The sequence below is a fragment of the Crocodylus porosus genome, unplaced genomic scaffold (genome assembly GCF_001723895.1).
Source record: "Crocodylus porosus isolate Cpor-Errol unplaced genomic scaffold, CroPor_comp1, whole genome shotgun sequence".
NCBI lineage: Eukaryota > Metazoa > Chordata > Crocodylia > Crocodylidae > Crocodylus > Crocodylus porosus.
Window position 1 is genome coordinate 35326972 of NW_017728907.1, and position 22476 is coordinate 35349447.

The window sequence follows — 22476 nt, forward strand, 5'->3', positions numbered from 1 at the left end:
AGCAATAAACTGTGGTGCAAACTGCCCCAGAGTTTATTGTGTCATATTAGCATCATGTGTAGATGTGCCCAGGAAGTATGATTAACAGTACACAAAAATTATAAAAAAAAAATATTGTACTTCTACAGAAGATCCTGTTACCAGGTGAAAGGAGTTAAGGAAAAATACTTATATGAGTGGGTGATTTCATAATTGTTTACTAGTCATAGGTCATCAAAACCACAAAATATTTAAATTAAACTTGTGTTAACATTTAATAATCCTTATGATGTCAAAAAAGTTGTTGGCTGCTGGAACAGCAATATGATTATGAGTGGATTAATTAAAAATTATTGTTATTACCCATAGTTTTAATTCCAGCTTCACTGTGACATCTTCGGGGGCATGGGTTTCTCTAATCTATCTTTCAATAGTTGTTAAATGACATGGACAACACTGGCCACACTGCATTGCAGGAAAGCCATCTTAAAAAGCAGTTACTCACCACTGATATACAAAATAAGAATGGTCCACTCAACCATTTCTATCTGTGCAAAAACTTGGTTTCTTATTGTTGTTGAATACAGCAGAAATCTGCCTGCTCAATCTGAGCAACTGTTTCTCAATCAATAATTAAGTAACTTTAAGGTCCAGATCTATACAAAGTTATTGATATTTTCACTGAAAATGAATCAATATGAACAGGGTAAAGCATCTGAGTAAGCCTTTTTAATGGCAATGTTTTGGCTGTGAGAAGTAAATTAATTGATTAAATGAATGACAAATATTGGACAACCAAAGTAAGTATTTTCACACTTTCACAGACCTTCTAAGCAACCCCTTTTTATTCTTTAATTTGTTACCCTTTGTCTTTATTTTGTTTATAACAGTTATGTGGACTTTGGTGATTTTTCTTTCAAATAATAGTATAATCTTATCCACCTTTTGGAATAAGTAAAGATCGTTAGGCATCACGGGAAGGCAGAAGGCTGAAGTCTTCTGGACAGTCAGAGGAAAGAAGGGTGTTTACTAGGCCTGGGAGGGAATTCTTCTTGAAGAAGTGCAGAAAGAGGAAGAAAACCTACAGGACTGTGTAGGGAAAACCCATTGCACTATTGAAAGATGGGGAGAGATAAAGAAGGAATCAATCCACACTTCTGATTCAATGGGAAAGCAAAATTTTTGGGACGGACCTTATTTTTCCCATTCTGTTTCTCAATGTAAATTTAAAGTAGGGAGTAAGAGTTGAGAAATGACTGAAGTATTTGTAAGCCAAAAATATCCTTTTGGACAGTCAAAAAAGGCTCATTTCTGTGCCAGTTCCAGTGCAGAACTGGCCCTAGAATCAGGGAGCCACAAATGACTCCTCTCTCCCCCTCCCCACCTTTTCTTCAGCACAGAAAATAACTAGTCACAGCAGAGAATTTGGGCAAATGACTTGTCTTGTAATTCTTAAGAGCAGCTTTAATTATCCAACATTGCTGAGAAAATACAGATGGGTGTGGGGTACTTAATAAGCTGCACTTGTCTTTATTCAGGGGTCTTAGTAAGAAAAGAAACACTGCCATCTCTCCAGCCTTTTTTGCTTGTCGTTTTTCCTTTTTTTTTCAAGGTCAAAGCTGTTTTAACATAATGCCTGATTTTGTTTTATTACAAAGGAGTGTGTCAGGGTAAGAGTCACGCTGACACTTTCAGTACACTCTAGTGTTGAACAGTGGAACTCCTTGAGCCATTACCAGTATTTTTGTCAGTGGTCAGGGCATCATCCCCAATTGTTCCAGAGCTGCAGCAAGCCATTGTGATATCTTAATTTTCTTGTAATAATTTTTCAAAGGATTTTTTCCTGGTATTAAATGGACATACATGTTCTTTCTTAAAGGTTGAAACTCCACTTTTCCATCTGTCTCTGCCCTTTTTGGAATTGTATGTCCCCTGCGGTGAATGACTTAGAAGTACTCACTTATGTACTGGCAAAAAAAAAAAATCACATGAACGTGTTTATAAAAATTACTCAAAATTGTACAGAGTACTGGCAATACAGTGACAGATCCCTTTCATAAATAAGTGTTAACCTGCATTGTGTGTAAGGTTGATAATTAATGTCAGAGAGGGCATAAAAGTCACGTTTTAATTATCTATTTATCACTTGGAAACCTCACATCACATTTTAAATGCTTCCAGTGCCACTGGTTTGGTTATCTTTAAAAAGATCTTATTTAAAATTTCTATAAGAAAAACTAATGAATCCCAATGTGTTTCACTTTCAGTCAGAATCTGGTATTGTATGCAAGTCGTAAAGCATTTTTCATTGCTGTTCAACTATAGAGACACAAAACCTCCAGCAAAACAGTCAATATGTGTTTCCCTATCTTTAACCCCAATATATGTACAAAGGTGCAAATCACATTAGCCTGATATTGACAAAAATGTGGTGTTTCAGCATATATCTTACAAGGTCATTATCCAATGGTCATGGCCCAGAATCAGATCAAATATTTCACAAGCAACCAGCCCTATGAAATATACAGGAAAGAAAATACAAACTGAAGCATGGCTTGGAGAGCGAAAATCTGAAGGAAAAACATAATTTATTTTCATTTTGCTGCAGACTTGCGTAATGTATGCATGTGTCCAACACTTGCAAAGGTTGGCCCTGTGTCAGAAAGCAGGTTAGATGGGAAAAATACAAGGCTTTTCATCCCCAGTCCCTAAACAGAATCCTAGTCCTGCATCTCCATGGGCTGATTTCTAAGATGACGTGTATAGTGTATAAATTAGGGTCCCTTCGACTCCAACTCCCTTAAGAACAGGTAACATTAAAAGAGCCTCCATTGGTGCAACTTACATGCTGAGAGCAAAATTGTGTGTTGCCCCTTGCTCAGCTGCCTGAGTGGAAGGTGTGCAAGAGTCTTCTCCCTGTCCTTTTGTAACTGGGGAAGGCTATCACACAGTAGCAGTCCCAGCACTCCCTGAACTCTAGGGGATTAAAAAAACTGCTTGCTCTGGCTGCCCATAGTGGGCCAAGGGGCTGAAATGTTTGGGGTGGCCTTACTGCCCTCTACACAGCCCCTCAGCAGGCCTGGGCACCAGTGAGGACATTTTGTACCAGCACAACCTCCTGCATAGAGAGCAGCATAAACTGTGCTTACCTGAAACACAAATTATGGCTTAGTAAGCAAAAAGGTGGCCTTCTCCAAGTCTGTTAGCTCAGTGGAGCCTTCCTTGACTAGAGAACCCCCTAACACACTTCTTCAAGGACAGGCTAAAATGTCTTTGAAGGGTCATTTTGTAGCTTAGGGAAGAGAGGCTCTGCCCTGTTTCATGCTGGGGGCATGGACTCTTGTTCTAATAGGGGTAAAGAATGGCATGGCTAAAGGTGGAGTAAATAAACATGTCTGAGTTTAAATAGGAGGTGTCTGTTTTGAACGTACCCATTATTATCTCCTCCTGTTACTTGTTTTTCTGGTTCCATTCTTTCCTTTGCTCCCTTAAGTATACAAGCACAAATGTAGCCTTCCTAACACAAGCAGAGTGTTTGTATGCATATTCAGGTTAGAAGACTGATTCTTACTGAAATCTCTATTGTGGACTTAGCTATACAGGTACATGTTAACCTGTTCCCTTTCTCTTACAGGATAAACTATTTTGCTGTAGTGACCATGAACCAATATAATTATGTCCACACCACAGAGGATTGCTCAGTGTTAACTGTATCAGTGTATGAAGAGGAACAATTTGTATGTATAGACAAGGCTTTAAAATGAGATATTAACTAAAAGGGTTAGAGAATGACCCACATACTGTTAAGAGGTATGGAGTGTATGGTGTAAGGCAGGGGTGTCAAAGAGGCAGCCCATGGAGCCACATCATCTGGCCCTCAGTGCTGGCTCTGCACAAGGCCACTCCAGGACTTCTTCCCTCGCATGCTGGATGCAGCACCTACAGCACCCATTCTGAGTGCTCTGGGATGCAAGCCACATGTAGCATTCCCATCAGCCACTGCATGCAGCACAGGTCTTGGAGACGGTGCTGTGTGCAGTGCAGTGTCCAGGACCAACTAGAGCAGGCACTGGATCTAGCATACTGAGTGGATGCCACATGTGACTCGTGTCCTGATCCAGCCAGAGGGGTGCTTTGTGTGCCACGGTCCTGGACTGGCATGAGCGAGCACTCTAGGGTCTAGATCTGACATGCCAGAGGGCAGGAGAGGGGGTTGGCAATCAAGCCTATGGAGCTGGCTCTGCAGTGTTCCTCTGGTAGACTGGTCCTGAGCCATTCATATGGCTACCACTGATTCACAGTCTATTAATTGGTATCCATTTCCTGTAGAACCTAGCTTCATGAAAATATTCTTTCTGGAAGATATCCAAAATATTTTTTTCTTTATGCTGTTTCAACAACTGAAGGATTGAACTAATACATTATATATATTTTTAATTCTTAACAACTATTAGTGACACATTTAGCAGTATTTGACTGATATGGGTGTCATTGTCATCTTAGTCCCTTTTCTATAGTGGGACATTCTAGGAGATATGCATATTCTTTTCTGCATCGTGTTTTTTGCTTCTACATTGGAACTGGGGAGGACAATATAATAACAGCCAGCAGCTCGTTGTGCCTGAGAATAAAGTTTCAAAGATTTGGGTAAGAATGCTAATAATCTATAATATATTGTGCCAAGCTGTTCACAAAAAACATGGTATTTGTATATAGCTATCATGCTTTGCATGAAATATGATGGCACTTCTTTGCATCTATAAACCTCTTGTATCAGACAAATGAATTGATGATTGTTGCAGGGCACTAAGGTGCCTGCTCCTATTAGAGCAGAGATTGCCCAGGGAGGGAACACAAAGGGCCAAATAAAAACCCTGGTGCAGGTTGCCCTGGCAACTGGCTAATGAGGGAATTGGCCACACTGCACCTGGTCAGTTGGCCAGAAGAGGCAGGGCCCTAGGCCCATATAAACCCTAGGGTGGGGACCAGCCAGTTCAGTTCCCTGACGGCAGCCGAAGGGGAAGGAGCCTTCAGGGAGGAAGGGCTCAGACATTACAGCCATTTAATATGCTACCTTTAGGGCTAATGGGGCACCATGAGCCCATAAGGTACCCTTGCCTCCAGGCACCCAGTATTAGAGAGGGAGTTTTACTCTTTTAAAGAGGCAGAGCATGCCTTGCACTTTGTTATGTTATAGCTTGTGTTTTGTTTGCCGTTTTATGAGACCGATGGTGTGGGTGAGGTGATATGGGGAAGGAGGAGGCCTCATTGGGGGCCCACTGCGGCATGGGGACCCTGGTGCCAGAGAAGGAGCAGCATTTTGGGGGCACAGACCCCAGCACCAGAGAGGGCGCAGAGACAAGGGCTGTGGAGAGCCCAGCATAGACAAGGGGCCGAATTATAATGAGGCCCAGCCAAGACAACGCCAATACCATCTGTGAGGCTTGGGACATGGTAAAGGGGCTGCTAGAGCTACGCATATAGTCCATAAGGCTAGGGTGCCCCCTAAACACCCATAGTGAAATGGGACCCATGGGGTTCAGAGAGTCCAACAAACCATGCCCAAGAGGACTTAAAGGCAGCCTCCCTATTTTTATATTTCCATCAAAGACGTGGCAGGTGAGAACCAAGGATGTCCATCCAGCCGAATTGGCATGGTCAAGGGGCCTTGGGAGATCACAGCCATCCTTAAGGACCCCATCGTGTGACCATGATAAATTCTGAATCTTTTAATTTCAATTATTTGACCATAATAGTAAGTTCTACAAGGTATAGTAGCATTTTGAAATGGTAATTGTGTTAGATCTAAGATCTAAAGGGGATTATTTTCTATTACGTAGTAACATATATGTAAGGCAGGTGCTTTAACTGTTACTCCAGACAATACACCACTTCTGGAGATAAGAATATGATCTATATTGACAGTGATTCTACTATTTCTTCTGTATCAAGCTTTCTAACTAAATTAGAGACCATCTTTTCTTCTGCAAAAGCAATAAGAAGCACTTCTAATAATATTAATCTCACATTCAAACTCATAACCAATTTTTTTTACCCTTTCCTGCTACTGGGTGGCAGACACTTTGACTGGAATTGAACAGATAAAGGTTTGAAATGTTCTTTGTGCGTAGAAGGAAAATCTACTGCATTTCCTTCATTAGATTCTATTCTAATCTGTACCTTAAAAACAGCATATAATACAAGATGATCAAATCAAAGTTTCATGGTACACTGACATTTCCAAATGACCTACAGAATTCAAAATGAATACAGTTAGGCTCACTGTTCATTCATAAGGATAATCCAGCCTTCATAGATCTTGATGGTTTTTTGTCCGTTCTCAAGAAAGATTGTCTTGCATGATGGACTGCATCAGTTACCTCCATAGCTTTATATGTGGAGCCTAAATGACATGAGGAAACATTTATTGACATCCATATGTCCAATAAGAATGATTTGGGGCCCCTTTTTTAAAATCACTGCACAGATCTAACACAAACTAAGAGACTAATTTTCTAAGATGTCTATTTGTCATTGATTGACGGATTAAAGATCCATTCTTTTAGGAAAATGTTATAGATGGAAAAAGACAAACTTGCTTATATTACTTCTGTATGTTTAGAAGAAAAAATCTAGTATAACTAAGAGGAGCTAACAATATATAGGAGCTGACAATATATTAAAGCAATGCTATATATCAAGCAGGATTATAATATAGTTTTAAAATAGATTTTCATATTAGACAAATGAAATACTGTACAGTAATCCTTTAACTCTCCTGTGTCAGATTATCAGCTATTTCAAGTAAGTGTTAAAATCTCCATCACTGGCAAAAGTGAATTATGTTTTCTTTGCCAAACTTGCATCAACATGCCCATCCAGCTGAGCTGGAATAAGACTCTTTAACAGTACAGTCTTAGGTGCTGCTGTTTGTGATTTTTGAAGGAACCTGGTATTTAAGTTTTCAAGCTATACTGATCTCAGTGGAAAAAGTTTCTGCACTCATTAAGAATTATAGAACAATGTACCCATAAGAAAATATTGATCATGGCTCAGCCCTTATTGATTTAATACTATTTGATATGAAATACTTCATTTTCTATAATGTACTCCAATTTAATCTGCAAAATATGCATAATATTTTCTCTATCAATTGCAAAGCATAAAATACAAAAAATGATAGTTAACTTACTCCATCAATATCTGTTCTGGGTTATACAGTTCCTCCCACATACCACAGGCATTCAACATATGCAACTAAGTCGAGGGTTTGCCCCATTACATGCAATGATGTGGCAGGGAGGGAGTGGTCAACCTCGACACAGGTGCCATAAGTAACACGAGCAACTTGTGTGTGTGGCACATGGTAAATTGGAGAGGGGACAGGCAGCACAGTGGCAGGGAACACAACAAGGAGCAGAAAGCAGAGCATCAACCTGGTCAGAGAACAGAAAACTGAGAAGCAGAACAGGTAGGGGAAAGGGATGGGAATGGCACCCAGGGATGGTGCAGGGCTAATTTGTGTTACATCTGCCAAAATGATTGGCCCCCACTGTGCTAGGGTAAAGAGGGATACAGATTTCCAAAATACTCAGAAGAAATGTATTGACTACTGTTCCTCTAAAGATCAAAAGGTAAATTCTGCATCATTTTTAGTCCTTCTTACAGACACAGGGAAAGTATCTCAGACCAGTGCTGTTCTGTAATTGTGCATAAAAGTACCAAGTTTGTATTTCAGACCATTAAAGTGGTTGGTATTAATGATCACTATAAGGATGTTAGTGTTTTCTTTGGTTTCTGACTGTTGAAATAAATACAGCATAAAATTGATTCATTGTATACAGAATTACATCAAAACCAGCCCAGTTCATTTCAGTCTAACCTAAGGAAATGGACAACCTAATACATCATATAAATTTCACTGATGGGCATCAAAAGTATGATACAATAAAAACCTACAGAAAGCATTGTAAACAACATCAATCTTTTTAAAGACAAGGCTGAGATGCACTGAAACAAAGAATATTACCATAGTCTACGGTTGGAGGCAAAAAGTGAGGCATCTTTTTTTTTGATAAGATGGAAGACACATCACTTCTCTGCATCTGTAAGAAATCCAAATGTCTACAGTAGGTGTTCTGTTCTCAGGCTCTCTATAAGGAATTTGAAGGAATCCATCCTTTACATACCCAGATAATAAATTAGCACCTTTGGAGATCCTGCTGTCCTGCCAATTTTGGCAAAGAGCCACATAACATTGGATAAAATTTTGAGAAATACTGACCTGCAACTGAATTCAGTGGGTCCTGAAGATGCTCAGCACCTATCAGGATTGGGACTGAAGAAGCCAGCCTGTGTATAATATTAACTGCTACCGATATACCATAGGGCCGTGCAAAGTTCTGGGTGCTGATTCAATTTGGAGGACAAATCTCCGAATCCAAATCAAATCAGGAGACCAATTAAAAGGTCTGAATAGATTCAAAGCTCTCTGAATTGATTTGGAAATGATTTAGAGAGCTTTAGTGATTCGGGCAGTCCCTGCTTGCTGCAACAGGGAGGTTGGCCCAGACTGGAGGGCTGGAGGAGTGGGGAGAGGACCGTGGGGAAACCCCTGCCAGACCTCATTCTCTGTCTACTCCCTCAGCCCGCCATGAGCACCCCCGAACCCCCACTCACTCTGCCAGCCCCCCCCCCATGGATGCCTCACCCACCCCAGTGGGGTCCCTCAAGGCTCTGTCCTAGGTCCTATACTGTTTAACATCTTCATAAATGATGTGGACATTGGTGTCAGAAGTGGGCTGGCCAAGTTTGCCAATGACACCAAACTTTGGGGTAAAGCATCCACACCTGAGGACAGGCAGGTGATCCAAGCAGATCTTGACAGGCTTATGAAATGGGCGGACGAGAACCTGATGGTGTTCAATACTGAAAAATGCAAGGTTCTCCACCTTGGGAGGAAAAACCTGCAGCATGCTTATAGGCTCAGCAGTACTATGCTGGTTAGCACTACAGATGAAAGGGATTGGGGGTTATGACTGACCACAAGATGAACATGAGCCTTCAGTGTGATGCTGCGGCTAGTAAAGCCAGCAAAACGCTGGCTTGCATTCATAGATCTTTCTCAAGCAAATCCCAGGACGTCATTCTCCCGTTGTACTCGGCCTTGGTGAGGCCACAGCTGGAGTACTGCGTCCAGTTTTGGGTTCTGCAATTCAAAAAGGATGTGGAGAAGCTTGAGAGAGTCCAGAGGAGAGCCACGTGCATGATCAGAGGTCAGGAAAACAGACCTTATGATGAGAGGCTGAAAGCCATGTGACTCTTCAGCTTAGAAAAGCGCAGGCTCAGGAGTGATCTGATGGCCACCTATAAGTTTATCAGGGGTGCTCATCAGGATCTTGGGGAACAACTGTTCACCAGAGCACCCCAAGGGATGACAAGATCAAATGGTCACAAACTGTGCTGCAACCTATTCAGGCTGGACATAAGGAAGAACTTCTCTACTGTCTGAGCCCCCAAGGTTTGGAATAGACTGCCGCCAGTTGCGGTTTAAGCACCCACTTTGAATGCCTCCAAGACACATTTGGATGCTTATCTTGCTGGGATCCTATGATCCCTTCTGTCTTCCTGCCCATGGGGCAGGGGGCTGGACTCAATGATCCTCTAGGGTCCCTTCCAGCCCGAATGTCTATGAAATCTATGACTAATCATGACACAGATAATATTCCCTTTTTGCATTTCAGTTTCTCAAATGCCTACCCAAAGCTCTAGACATTAGTCTTCTCTCTCCTCAGGTATGCACTGATTTCTCATTCAAAGCAACATAAATTGGAAGAGCAGGATGCCAGACTCAAACTCCATTTTTCAATTCTGACAACAGAATTTTCCCTAATTTTCACATATCAGAAAGCTTAAGTTCTGCTTTAAATAAAAGGGGAGGGAGGAACGAAGTCTAAAATATGAGAAATCTTACACCTCTTATTTTAAGATGTCAGTTACAAATGGGCCATAATGCAAAGAATCAGACTTGTAGATTATAGAGGCACCATTCAGATACCATCTGTGGCTTTGTGTACATAGTGTTTGGATGCCTTCCAGACATTCTCAAATACTTCTCTTCTGTTTTACAATTTGTATGGATCCAATCTTGATCCCATTGGAGACAACTGCAGAACTCCTATTATGTTTAAATGAAGCAGAATTAAGACCTATCTTTTCAAACTATGCCATTTGGGATAAAATCTCTCCTGTTTCCAAAAGAAAATTCTACTATTCAAATCTGTTAAATCTGAATTCTGAATTTGTGGTACAAGTTAGAGAACACCACTATGTTTGGTATCTCTTAATGTACCTAAATCCATGAAGTATGTGTGTCTGTGTGCCCTCTCTTGTACCCATTTCCATTCCATTTCGCATTTCTGTCAATATAGCCTCCAATATTTGAACCCACTGATAGAACAGATGCAGTAATTGCAAACAGCTGTAAAGTATTACTCATCTTGCTAATCAAAATGACTTTCTGCTAAATAAACCATGAAAAAAGCTTTTCCACCATCAGTGAAGTGGAGTGGAAATGATATAGACTGTAAAGAGTCCACCATAGAAGTAAAATCAACAGATTGAATTTTCCTACAACAATGATTCTATGTGCTAATGCACACTTTCAAAATTGCTAAATTCTTCTGTGTTTAGAAAGATGAATTTGTGTAACAACACAAATGTTCCTTCAGGTATTTCACATGATACCTCCAGTTACAAAGATCTTTGGTGAACTGTTTATGCTTTCCTCTAAAGTAAAAATGTAAAGGAAGAAAATTGTCCCATATGTTTTTATTGGATGTACATTAGATGATATGTTTTTCAGTCACCATAGTACTTATCCATGGTAAATGTAACAAGCTATCCATGCCGAAGTTTATAGAAAGTTCCTGGGGGAGATACCCATCTCTGGAAAAAAAATTAAGAAATATAATAACTAGAATAAACCCAGACAACTTTTTTTATTAATTTGTCTCCAATGAGAAGGCTCCTTTTCTACTTCGTTGTGTTTCAGTTATCCCATTTTTAAGTCAGATTCTTTAATTCTTAAAAAAGCTATTAGAAAAGATATCATCTGTAGTGATAAATCCTCCATCTATTCCCTTATGCCACTTAAGCACTTATAGCTGTGGGCCACTCCAGTACAAAACACTCTAGAGGAAACAACTTAGCCCTGAATTATCTCTGTCAGGTTTTTTGGGTCACACTAAACTGGGAAATAAGAAATCCTCTTCCACAGCTTTTGGGCACCATAAGCTGTAGCTCTTTAGGCATTGAAATGTAACTGCAAATTACAAAGCTTTGTAAACTAGAGCTGGATCAGACTTGTGGAGTAAACCACTTGCTAATTTTTTGTCTGGGGGCAAAGGCTGGGGGAATTATAAATTAACAAGAAAGGGCATGATATTTGATAATAAGACACTGCAGTGAGAAATTCCAAGAGCTAATTAGCTTTTTCTGAATCATTTTACATGCATCAATAGGTGATATCAGGCCATTAAGAGACTCCCCAAGTTCTGTAGACTGAAGGCCTTCCTGAAAGGTAAGTGCCCCTCCATTTTCTTATCTTTTCCTTTCCCAGACTCTCTTCTGTTACCATGTGTAACTGCTCAAGTTCCTCAATGCTCTGTCTGCTTCAATATGATCTAGTTCTCTGTGTTGCCTCTCCTGATGCAACAGGAACACTAACTCAAGCACCTCTAAACATGAGGACTACAGAACTCGAAACTGCGGATTGGAGGATCAAGACAGAAAAGAAAAAGCCAATTGCTCAGATACAGTGAACATAACACCATAGGCATCTTTACTGACTGAATACAGTCAATCCAGGAAAAGAACAGATGTACCATCCGAATTTCTCAGCCTAAATTTATTCATGGCCAGTTTTATTTAAGGCATAGAAGCTTGAGATGACTTGGACAAGTTCATGCAGGAAACCTGAGTCAGGAATAAAACCCCCATCTTCCTCACTTCTGGAGCTGTGCCTCAGCCATGAGACCAGCAGCTTTAGGTACTTTTACAATCTGACTTTAAGAAGGTTTTTAAAGAAGCTATGCCCAATTCTAAAATGCCTGCGCACAGTATCGGTATGTCCATGTTTCCCTTCCTACCGCCCTCTCTCGTCTACTTCCCCATGTGACTATCAAACTGGTCCATATCTCATCTCATAATTCATTATAGTATCTCCTCTCACTCATATCATTAAAGGAAACCCTTGTACACTCCATTTCACAGCCCACAACGTGTTTCATGATGATCATCACATCACTGGGTCTCATTAAATTTCTCTCCTAAATTCAGCAACTACCTTCTTAATTTCTCACAAGCCGGAGGACTCTTCCTATTAGGAATATGCTAAGTGCCGGCCCAAGTGGATGAGATTTGAATGGATACCAGAGGGACTATGCCATGAGACAGCCACTACAATGGTCGTGGCTGGGAAGGTGGGTTTATAGAGAGAAGTATAAAACCAAAATTCCTGTTGGTGGTGGTGGTAGAGGAGTTGGAAATAACAAACCTATTAAGATAAAATTAGGGGGTATGAAGCATGCTGGGAAAGAAAGAGATTAAAAAGATATGGTTTGGCTTGAGGAAAAATATGGGGCTTTGAATTGGCTTTTTTCTTTTAATTATTCTTCCCTTTCCTCATTAGGAAGTCCTAGTGAGAATTTCCAGGTATGACACAATGTTAAAGGGTCTGATAAAATTTAAGATTCTTTCTATAAGACTCTGAAAGGCAGTAAAAGAACAGCTAGTCTTAATAAAAAATATTAGAGCTGTGTGAAGCTTTGGTCCAGGATTCAATTTGGCAGAGATTCGGCCTGATTTTGGTGGCCAAATCTCCAAATCCGAATTAGATCAGGAGACCCTTTAATCTCTTTGAATTAAATTGGAACCCTCAAATCAATTTGGAAAGACTTGGTGATTCAGACACAGACACAGCTTAAATGTTTTTCCCACATGCCTTCAGATACCAGGCAGCTCATGAATGCTGTGATGCTGGGGTGCATGGAGTGTCTCACAGAAGCGTGGGGGGCTCCCCAGAGCTCTCAGCAACAGACCCAGTAGTAGACGAGAAGCACTTCCAGTCCACTTCCAGGTCTGCCATGGAGTGCACTGGGGGCCCCCGGCTTGGCAACTGATGCCTCCTGGGTCAGGGGCCACCCAGGGTCCCTCTGGGATTGATCCCTCCTCCTGTGGGACACTCCATCTGCCCCAGCATCACAGTATTCACAAGCTGTGCCTGGTACCTCAAGGTATGTAGAAAAAACATTTAAAGCTGTGCCTATGTCCAAATTGCTGATTCTCTGAATCAGCATCAAATCTTCAGATTCGGATCTGGCCAAATTGAATCGGGGACAGTGATCCAAATCAACTAATTGAATCACTGTCCCCAATTTGGGCCTAACTGAATAGGGCCTGGTTTGCACACCCCTAAAAAATATAGCCCTAGAGCCAAGGAAAAAAGAAAGCACTTTGTACAATGAAGCCACAGAAGAAGCACAGAGTCTTGATTTGGAGTCTGAGAAAGACTGATCCCTTAAAGGAGCTTTAACTTAAGAGTGGTCAACAGCATGAAAAAGTTTGAGGCCTACTCAGAGGAGGACTTTTGGAATTAGTAATTCATTTGGATGGCTCTAGAATTACTGATCATGATTCTCCCTCCTGGTCCCCACCACTGCCTCTAGCTACTTGTTGGCAAAAGTAACACCAAAAGTACATATACTTTAGTAACATCCTGAAAGCCCAGGACAGACTGTGAAACAGAAATATTGTTAGAGCCCAGCACCTCTGGTCCATTCAGGCATCCATTCTGACAAGGAGTTTTGCCTGAGCAAAGATTGAAGGATTGGATCCCTATGCATTAGTTAAGTGGTCCCCACATGCTCAAAAAAAAGAGAATATTAAGAAAAATGCCCCACCCATTCCTTTGATAATTACTGTGCTCATTATCAGCAAGAAGCTTTTCTTGTAAAAGAGTCACTTGGGCGTGCAGTGACTTGAGATAATTAAGAATGCATTTACATTTTATAGGGCCATTAATGCCCTGCATTCCAGGATACTACATTAAAATTTGCTCATGGTGTACTTTCTCCATCAATTAATACTAAAATATTTAACCAGCAGTTGGGTTGCAAGCTGCCTGCTACATTTTTTTGAGCTGGCGTAAATTGATACAGATACAAGGAGCAGGCAAAATAGATCTACCTGTGTTCTGGGCAATCTACCTGTGTTCTGGGCAGATTTCCCCTCACTCCATCTGAAAGCACCTAATCTTTACTTATAAAAATCCCTGAAAAGAATCAGAATCCTGAGAGTCCAAAACCAGTGAAGGCAAGGGATACATATAGGCCTTGCTTTAAACTGAGGAATCAGCTTGATCTATCCTTTCATCAGCCCAGCTGCATTCCAAAGCATGCAGGTACACCCAGAACTATCAAGGCCTTTACCCCAGCTATTAATGAATCTCTTATCTTCATTCTCCCAGAATGTTTGCATCAGGTATTATCATGCAGAATGGTAAACTCTGCCCTAACCTATTATCCTGCAGATTCACCTTAAGACATGCAGAAAAGCAAGACAGGCCCAACTGAAATCCATACAGAAATTGCTATGTGAAAATAAGAGTAAAAAACCCCCAAAGGGTACCAGTACCAGTCCATTCCTCTAATTTTTAAAGATTGTCATAGTAGAGGGTATCCCCTAAGAAAAATAGACCATGACTGAACAGATGTCAGACCTAAGCCATAAAGTAATATGAAAATATAAAAATGAAAAATGAAAAAGAAATGAGCATGTAAGTTACATCATGCTCCTGTGGTACCTCTTATTGTCATGTCTCAGGAACCCAACAGAAAGCAGAAACTTCAGCCAGTGTTGTAAATTCTGGTCAGCTCAATTATTTCACATGTTGCAGCCAGACTTGAGTTATTCAGAACAGAGGCTGGTAGCTCCCAGATGCACCCTTCTATGTCACTGGACAGGGTGAAAATAATAAATTGGTCATTGTGAGACACTATGTTTCATGTGTAAAGCAGATCATATTTCATATTCTACTCTTGTAGCTGCCTCTTGATGGCAGTAAATGGTTCACCACAGCTGCCATACCCCAGCAGAGAAGACCTAGAAATAATGGAGATCCTATTTCCATTCAGTTTCACGACACCTGTTACCTCTTCTTCCATGACTCTTACTGTCCATACCCAGCTAGCTGGCAAACAGCAATGAATAGATGTATGACCTCTCACTTTTTCAAAGGTTATTTCCACTTGCATTGAAGACATACCTTCAATATAGTGGGAGCCACTTGCTGAAAAGCACTGGACCACTTTGACCCAGACCAGCTCTGGCAAGCCAATACATTTGGATGTTATTTTCACCCCTTTCCCCATCCCCCTCCCCCCAGATAATTGCACTTTGTCCCAAGAGTGGAGATCTGGCATTTCCAATTCAGCAGAGTGCCTTACAGTGGAATCAAGTTGGTTTTTGATGTTGCTGATTCACTCAGCTTCTCTCCCAAGTACCTGACATTCTTTAATAAAATTGATTCCACTTTTTCTATGCCCAATTCTCTACTCCAGCACCAGCTTTTATTTTTAAAAAAATCTAATTCCATGAAGTTCTTCACCTCACTATCCATAGCAGACATTTGACCAATAGGATGTCATATCGGGTGACACATGCTTCCTCATTCCCCAGAAAGATGTTCCTGTCATTTTTCTGTGTTTTTCTTTTGACCGGTTTGTGGAGTTTGTCCTTTGAGAACCAGTGACCTGCCCTTCACAGGTGCAGCTCCCATTGAAATCAGCACCTCTTTAAAAATTGAACTTTTGATGTTTCCTATAATTTGGAAGAGCTCTGACCTTGGTATAGTTGCGTATTATACATTGATCAAACTCTTTTAAAACAAAAGTTAGTAAATATCACTGTACTCAGAAATGGATCTATCTCATCTAGTCAAGATGCTGTACAGCTCCTAGCCAACAGCAGTGACTACCTGTCATTTGTTAAACCCCTTTCTTTCATCAGTGACTGGAGAAGGAATGTGGTTTGTATAAATGACTATACACAGGTTTCAAAATAAGTGAAGTGTGCAAATCTCTGTGTTTTGATTGGGTGAGTGCTGCTACTACTATTCGAAGTTGAGCAATTTGCACCATGATCAAACAGTTACTTTTCTGATCATTCAGGGCCTGTGAGCATAACCATAGAAGGGATAGCATGGATCTGGCTTACTGTACAGAAACTTTTGGAAAGCATTCCCCAGCATGCATTTGCTGCTGCAGTGTTTGCAGCTGAATTCCACACGTGGTCAGCCAACTCTTCTGGCCCACAATGGTGGACGAAGCCTAGCTCACTCCCTTTGACCATCTGTGCACCATCATGGAAGGGTGGGCTTCCCAAAGAGCAGAGACTAAAGTTAGGCCTAGTCCTATGTGGACCAGGCAAAGAGGGAAAGACAAACTTCCCCATCTTGAGCACCCACATAATGGCTAGACAGAATCTCACCCTCAAGGGTTAACTGATGAATTGCTTCCTTTTGAGTTCGCCTACAACAAAGATGGCTGCTTCAACACCCCTGCATCCTATATCACCAGGCTTAATGAATACTACCCAAAATTTAATTAAAGAAATTACTGCTGTTGTATTGTGAGGAATAGCTGTTAAATCTTTCTAAAAGAACAGTGAGGAAGTAGGGTTGAAGATGTAAAAGACTAGATTAGACAAGGAGTCAACAAGCAGAGGTAGCCATATTTTTGTTGATTTACAGACAGTGGATAAAAGAATATCACTTATGAGAGCTTCTGCAACCTGCTGTTACTCTTCCCAATAATTCATGGAATGCCATGGGTGAAAAGCCTTATGGAGCATCTTTTTGCTATGCACAATAAAACTGCCAGACTATCTGTCAGCATTTATTTCAGATTTGTATCTAAGTTCAAGAAAAACCAACCAACCAAAGATTCAAGCTATGGTTCTGTCAAAAAGCATCTAAGTTACCCCTAAGCATTTCAATTATTTGCACCAGTCAGAACTGCAAATTGTAAAATATACTAAGATAAAACAGATAATATGTGGCAAATAATGTATATAGCAGTAACATTAGCTTGCATATCAGGATCTTAAAAAGCAAACACAATTAAGAGACCAGGCAAAGGAATAAACATCCTATGAACCTTCCAAAAGGCTAACCACATGGTGTTTATTTTAATACTGCTTAACAGTAACACTTAATAAAGAGAACATCATGATTGTGTGAACTAAATTTTCAGTCATAATGAATGCTACAAACTTAACCTCCCAAGTTTAAATAGGCTACAATGTCTGGGGAGAAATGCAAGAGAAATTATTTGATAAAGGTGACGGTTTTTCACACCTGAAAATAATGTTTTTCTTCCAGACTCTCTTGATCAACAGTCTGCAGCAACACATTACAGATATAATCTCAAGACCTTATGGCATGTGCTTGTCACTACTTGCATAACTTACTATGGACAGAGGATCACAGAGATTTTGAACATAATTTCCCACACTACAGGAGATTAAATAGACCACATTGGAAGAAGGCAAGAAGCAGCTAGGACCCTTGAGTAACAGAAAGTAAACTTCAACCATTTCTTGCATCATTCTAAAAAAGAAATACAGTCTTGCCTCTCACAAAACATAGGCCAAATATACCTATATAGTAATGATAGCATCTGATTTAGACAATCAGCTGCTTGAGAGAGGGTTACTGGCATGGTTTTCCTGGAACACAAACTAAGATCATTACGTAAATCAGCTGGAGTGTGGCAATTTTACCTATATAAAGACTGATTGAACATTCACAGCTAGCATTTCTCTGTTCCCCGTACTCATCAATACAGAAGCAGCTGTGATCTGAAAGCTTTTCTGGGGTAAGAAACAAAACTAAAGAGCATACTGGAAAAAAACAATCACTACATCAGAGCTATTCTCTGGGCAATTACTGAAATTTCCCTTTCTCTTCTTCTTGACTTTCCCTGTTCTGTTCATTACAAAATTAATATAATCAATTCAGGAATAAAAGAAGAACATAATGTGATAAACTTTAAAAAAGGACTGAAAATTGTTCAAAGTATCTCCAGGTATGACACTGCATATTCTGTTAGAGAATATTATTAGGTGTATTGTATGAGTCCTCTTGTTGCCATGATAAATATATCTATTCAGTGACTGATTTATCCAATGAAACCTAGGGAAAATATTGCCAAACAAATCTAATTCATGCACTATCCATTTGAAAACTGTCAGCTCTTTCTAACTGTCAGAAACTATTTCCCCACTGAATCAGTTGCTTGTTTAAACCATGCTTGTATCACAAAGTAGAAGTGATGCTGCAGCATATACCTATTAATAAGGAAGTATACTAGATAGATGCAAAACCCACTGAAATCAATGGAAAGACTCTTGGTGGTTTCAGTGGGCTCTAAGCCAGATACTCACACAACAGGACAGCCACAATATTTGTCTCTATATACTTATGAACATATTTATTACATGCTATTATTTTGGTGTCATAATCCTGCCTTGCTTTCTGAGGAGAGTGGAATTAATGGCACTAGAGCTATTTCTCAGTGGAAAGTAAGTGCAGTACAGGGTACTGCAGACTATAACAAGGTGGAAGACAGTTTTTCCAGCCTGTGAAAATATGAGATGTAATATTTTTTGATCTAGAATTGAGACAAAAAGTCAAAATCTTGAAATTTCAATGAACCAGAATTGTAACCCTCCTCTTTCCCTCCCTCCACTGCCAAAACACCAAATGATTTGGGTCATTTAAAACAGTCCATTGCAGTCACTTCAAAATGTTTTATTTTTACTGAAATTAACTTAAATGTTGAGGCAAAAAAGCCATTCTGGAAGTTAGAGTTTTTAGGTTTGAAAATTCATAAAATGAAACACTTAGGCAAACTCACTACTTTTTCATGAAAACTTCAGAAAAATTTCCATTTGGGGGCTGCATTTTCTAAAGTAAATTGTTTCCTCCTTAAGGTTTCTGACCAGCCCAAGTACAGATTCATGGTCCTCTTGACTCTGAGGAGATGTACTGAAAGTCAGGGTGGACGAGAAAGGAGAATGACTATTCCTTTGAAGAAAGGGACAAGGAAGTAAATATACTGGCTATCTCTGAAATTGTGGTAGGAGCCATGCTGCTGCTCCGCAACCTATTATCTCCACATGCAAACTCCGAGAACAGTTCAACCACCCAGACTACAGCTCACTGGAAGATTTTGCCCTTGCCTTCAAAGTGCTTTACAAAAATTAAGGCATTCACTCTTGCAGCACCCAACATGGGTATTACCTCATTTTACAGAAAAACAAAGGCAGAGAGGTTATATAGATCGCTCTGCCATAAAGCACAGCCCTTAGTATTTCCCCTCCACCAAATAGAGCAAGATACAGTCTTTCCCAATGTGCTTTCAGACACACACATACTGAAACTTTGGTCTTTGGCCTATATTTAGACCACTAGGGACACATCTATTTGTCAATAAATGGGACCATTAGTTTTTGTTCTTGTTAATTTTCTAAATGAAAGAAGAAATGAGCATGGGAGAACACTTGGGCTTAGTTCTGAAAGCCTTGTTTAAGCAAACCTCCCATTGCACTCAACAGGATTGTTGCCCAGGTAAAATGTTCAGGATTGGCCTCAAAGTGCTTGCTGTTATATGAAACCCGAACCCCCTGATGACCTACCTAAGTTCTATATTAGAACTATTATTGCAACATTAAGGAAGGAAATCTGTCTCCTGATAATACATTAAAAGTATACAGTGAATACAGCTATGATTTGGGCTAAATTTTGCCAAAGTTGCTAGTAATTTTCAAAACCTCAGTTGATGGGTGTTGAATTGGGGATACCTTCAAGAACCCAATTTGCAGAACATACCAAATGCCCATTTTGAAAATGAAAGCATCTCAATTTGGGCACCTAAAAATCATAGGTCACTTTTGAAAATATTATGGTGAAATTCTACTCCTAAATAAATCAATGGGAATTATGCTAATGAGTTCAATCATGCCCAGTCTCAATCTTGGTCTTTATTTTAATTTTAAATCATTTTGAATTACATTTACATTTTTTTTTATGTTTGAGGAAGAATGTTATGTGGAGACAATTCCTCTAGTAATAACAAAAACCTATATAATGTATAGCATGAAGAACAGATTTAGGAAACTTCAAAGTTTATACACTGCTCTTATGTCAATATTTGTAATACAACCATCACTGTGATATCTAAATACTATATAAATCAAACATCATCTGAACCAGACATGCATTTTCACCTTTCCCTATAATAGGGTATTTTGACAACATAATATAATTTTAAAAATCTCTCTATGGAAGCAGACATAATCTACTATAATGGTCCAACACATCAGTTTACAATGGTTTTGCTACAGCATTTTGGATTAGCATTATAGATTAACAAAAAGTATATGTATTTTTTTTTGCCTTTTTAAAATATTTCCACAAGACTACCTTTGTACATTAAAACATTGCAGTCCTGCATACCTCACCATTAACATACCATAATGTAGCAACAGTAAAATAAGTATACTACGAAATACGTGGTAAGTGGAAAAATAAGTCAAATATTGAAATGCCAGCAGTAAGAGCTCTAGTGGCAGACCACTAAACTATAAGTCTTTTTGACTCTGTCACACAAAATAATTGGTAAGTGCTATGCTTTCATGGTTTCACAGGAAATAGTATTAAAAAAACAACAGGTATAGGGTCAGCAATAGCAACCTTGTAGAAATGCTGTAACACTGTTGCTATTAATAATTAAATGGACACGAAATCTCAATACATATTAAGTTATTTGTTAAAGAAATCTATGCCCAGTGGGGGGTTTTTTTGTAAAGGCAGCCTGATTTAAATCAGAGAAATGGAGAATCTGTATTAGTCAGTCATGCATTTTTCTTTTCAGAGCTGGAGAAATGTAAAGTGCAAATCTGCTTAAGTTGGGCTCTTTTACATTTATAAAGGGCTACACTTGATTTAGCAATACTATTTTTATGTGTAATGACATAGAGGCATTTATTATACATTCTGTTAATCTTCAGGCTTGCATTTTGGCAGGATTAAGAATTCATATAATATGTAGACTTCTGGGTGCATGTTAAGATTGAGACACTTCAATACATTTGTTTTTCCCAAAGTAAGCCTTGATATTTGAAATAAACATTTTGTGTTTCTTGCTCTCTTAATACTGAATCTCCGTAATCCTGCCAATGGGAATCATATTATTTTTTCTTGAAGATTACATTATATTTGTACATTTACAGTGTCACAGAACAAAATACAGCAGGCTTGCTTTTTAGATATCTTTTAGAAGAAATAGAAGTACATATTTTAAGAAATGACACATTAACTGACTTTTCTAAAAGATAATGCACTTTCCTCTATGCATTTTATAAATATTTAAATGAAAAATGATCAGAAATGTACAAATAATTGTGTTAATGCTTTAGGAACTGTTACAGTGTTGTACATCTCAGTAATAGATTTCTATAGTGAAAGGATTAAAAAATTTACATTTGGTGAAGGCAGAAATTGTTTTTGTTTGTTTGTTTTTAACCATAAAAAGTCATATCACCTACCTTGATACACAGACTAGATAAGAAATTCACATCTGCAGCTGGCAAATAATGGAAACCAAGAGTGGTTTTATTAAAAGTATTAATACAGACATTCACATCAGAAATGTACAAGGGTTTCTTTTCAATAAAAATAATGAGAAAGTTGTTATTCATTTGCATGAGAATAGCAATTTAGTGTGGCAAAAGAGAGCTTCAACTGCATCCCTGCAATTTATTGCCTTAGGTTTGCAAACTGCTTTAACAGCCATCAGCCAAGAAATGTACATGTCATCTGCAAATCACAAATCACAGATCTTGACTCGAGTGATTGCACAGGGAGAAGTGCTGAAGGGTTCATAGTGGCCAGAACAAGACTTAAAAGTGATGTGAAATAGGGAGCAAAAAGGGCTGCAATTGCCTTGGAGCCTAAAATAGACTGAGCTTCAATGCCACGGAAAAAAATCACCAGCTTCTCCATCATTTCTTTAAAGGTCAGAATTTTTGTAGGTGGATTGGGAGAGCAGTGGATTGCAGATGCGTTTAACAGCAGGGTATTTTCCGCTGCCATGACCAGTTAAGGAAGATTTTCAAAAACACATCTGCTGGTAAACAGTTTGGCCCTACTCTGGGTCATCTGCCTTATCTGTGCTCATTGCTGCATGAATTCTTACCTGGATAAAGTCCCAAACCTCACATCAGTCAAAGTTAGGCTTTCAGTACAGTCCATTACGTTTTTTAGAGAGGTACCTCAGTGGCTTTCAGTTGGTTTTTATGATGTGGGTCTGCTTCTTCATGAACGTACGAAGCACACACCAGTAACAGAGACAAAGGATGTTCTTTCACCACTGC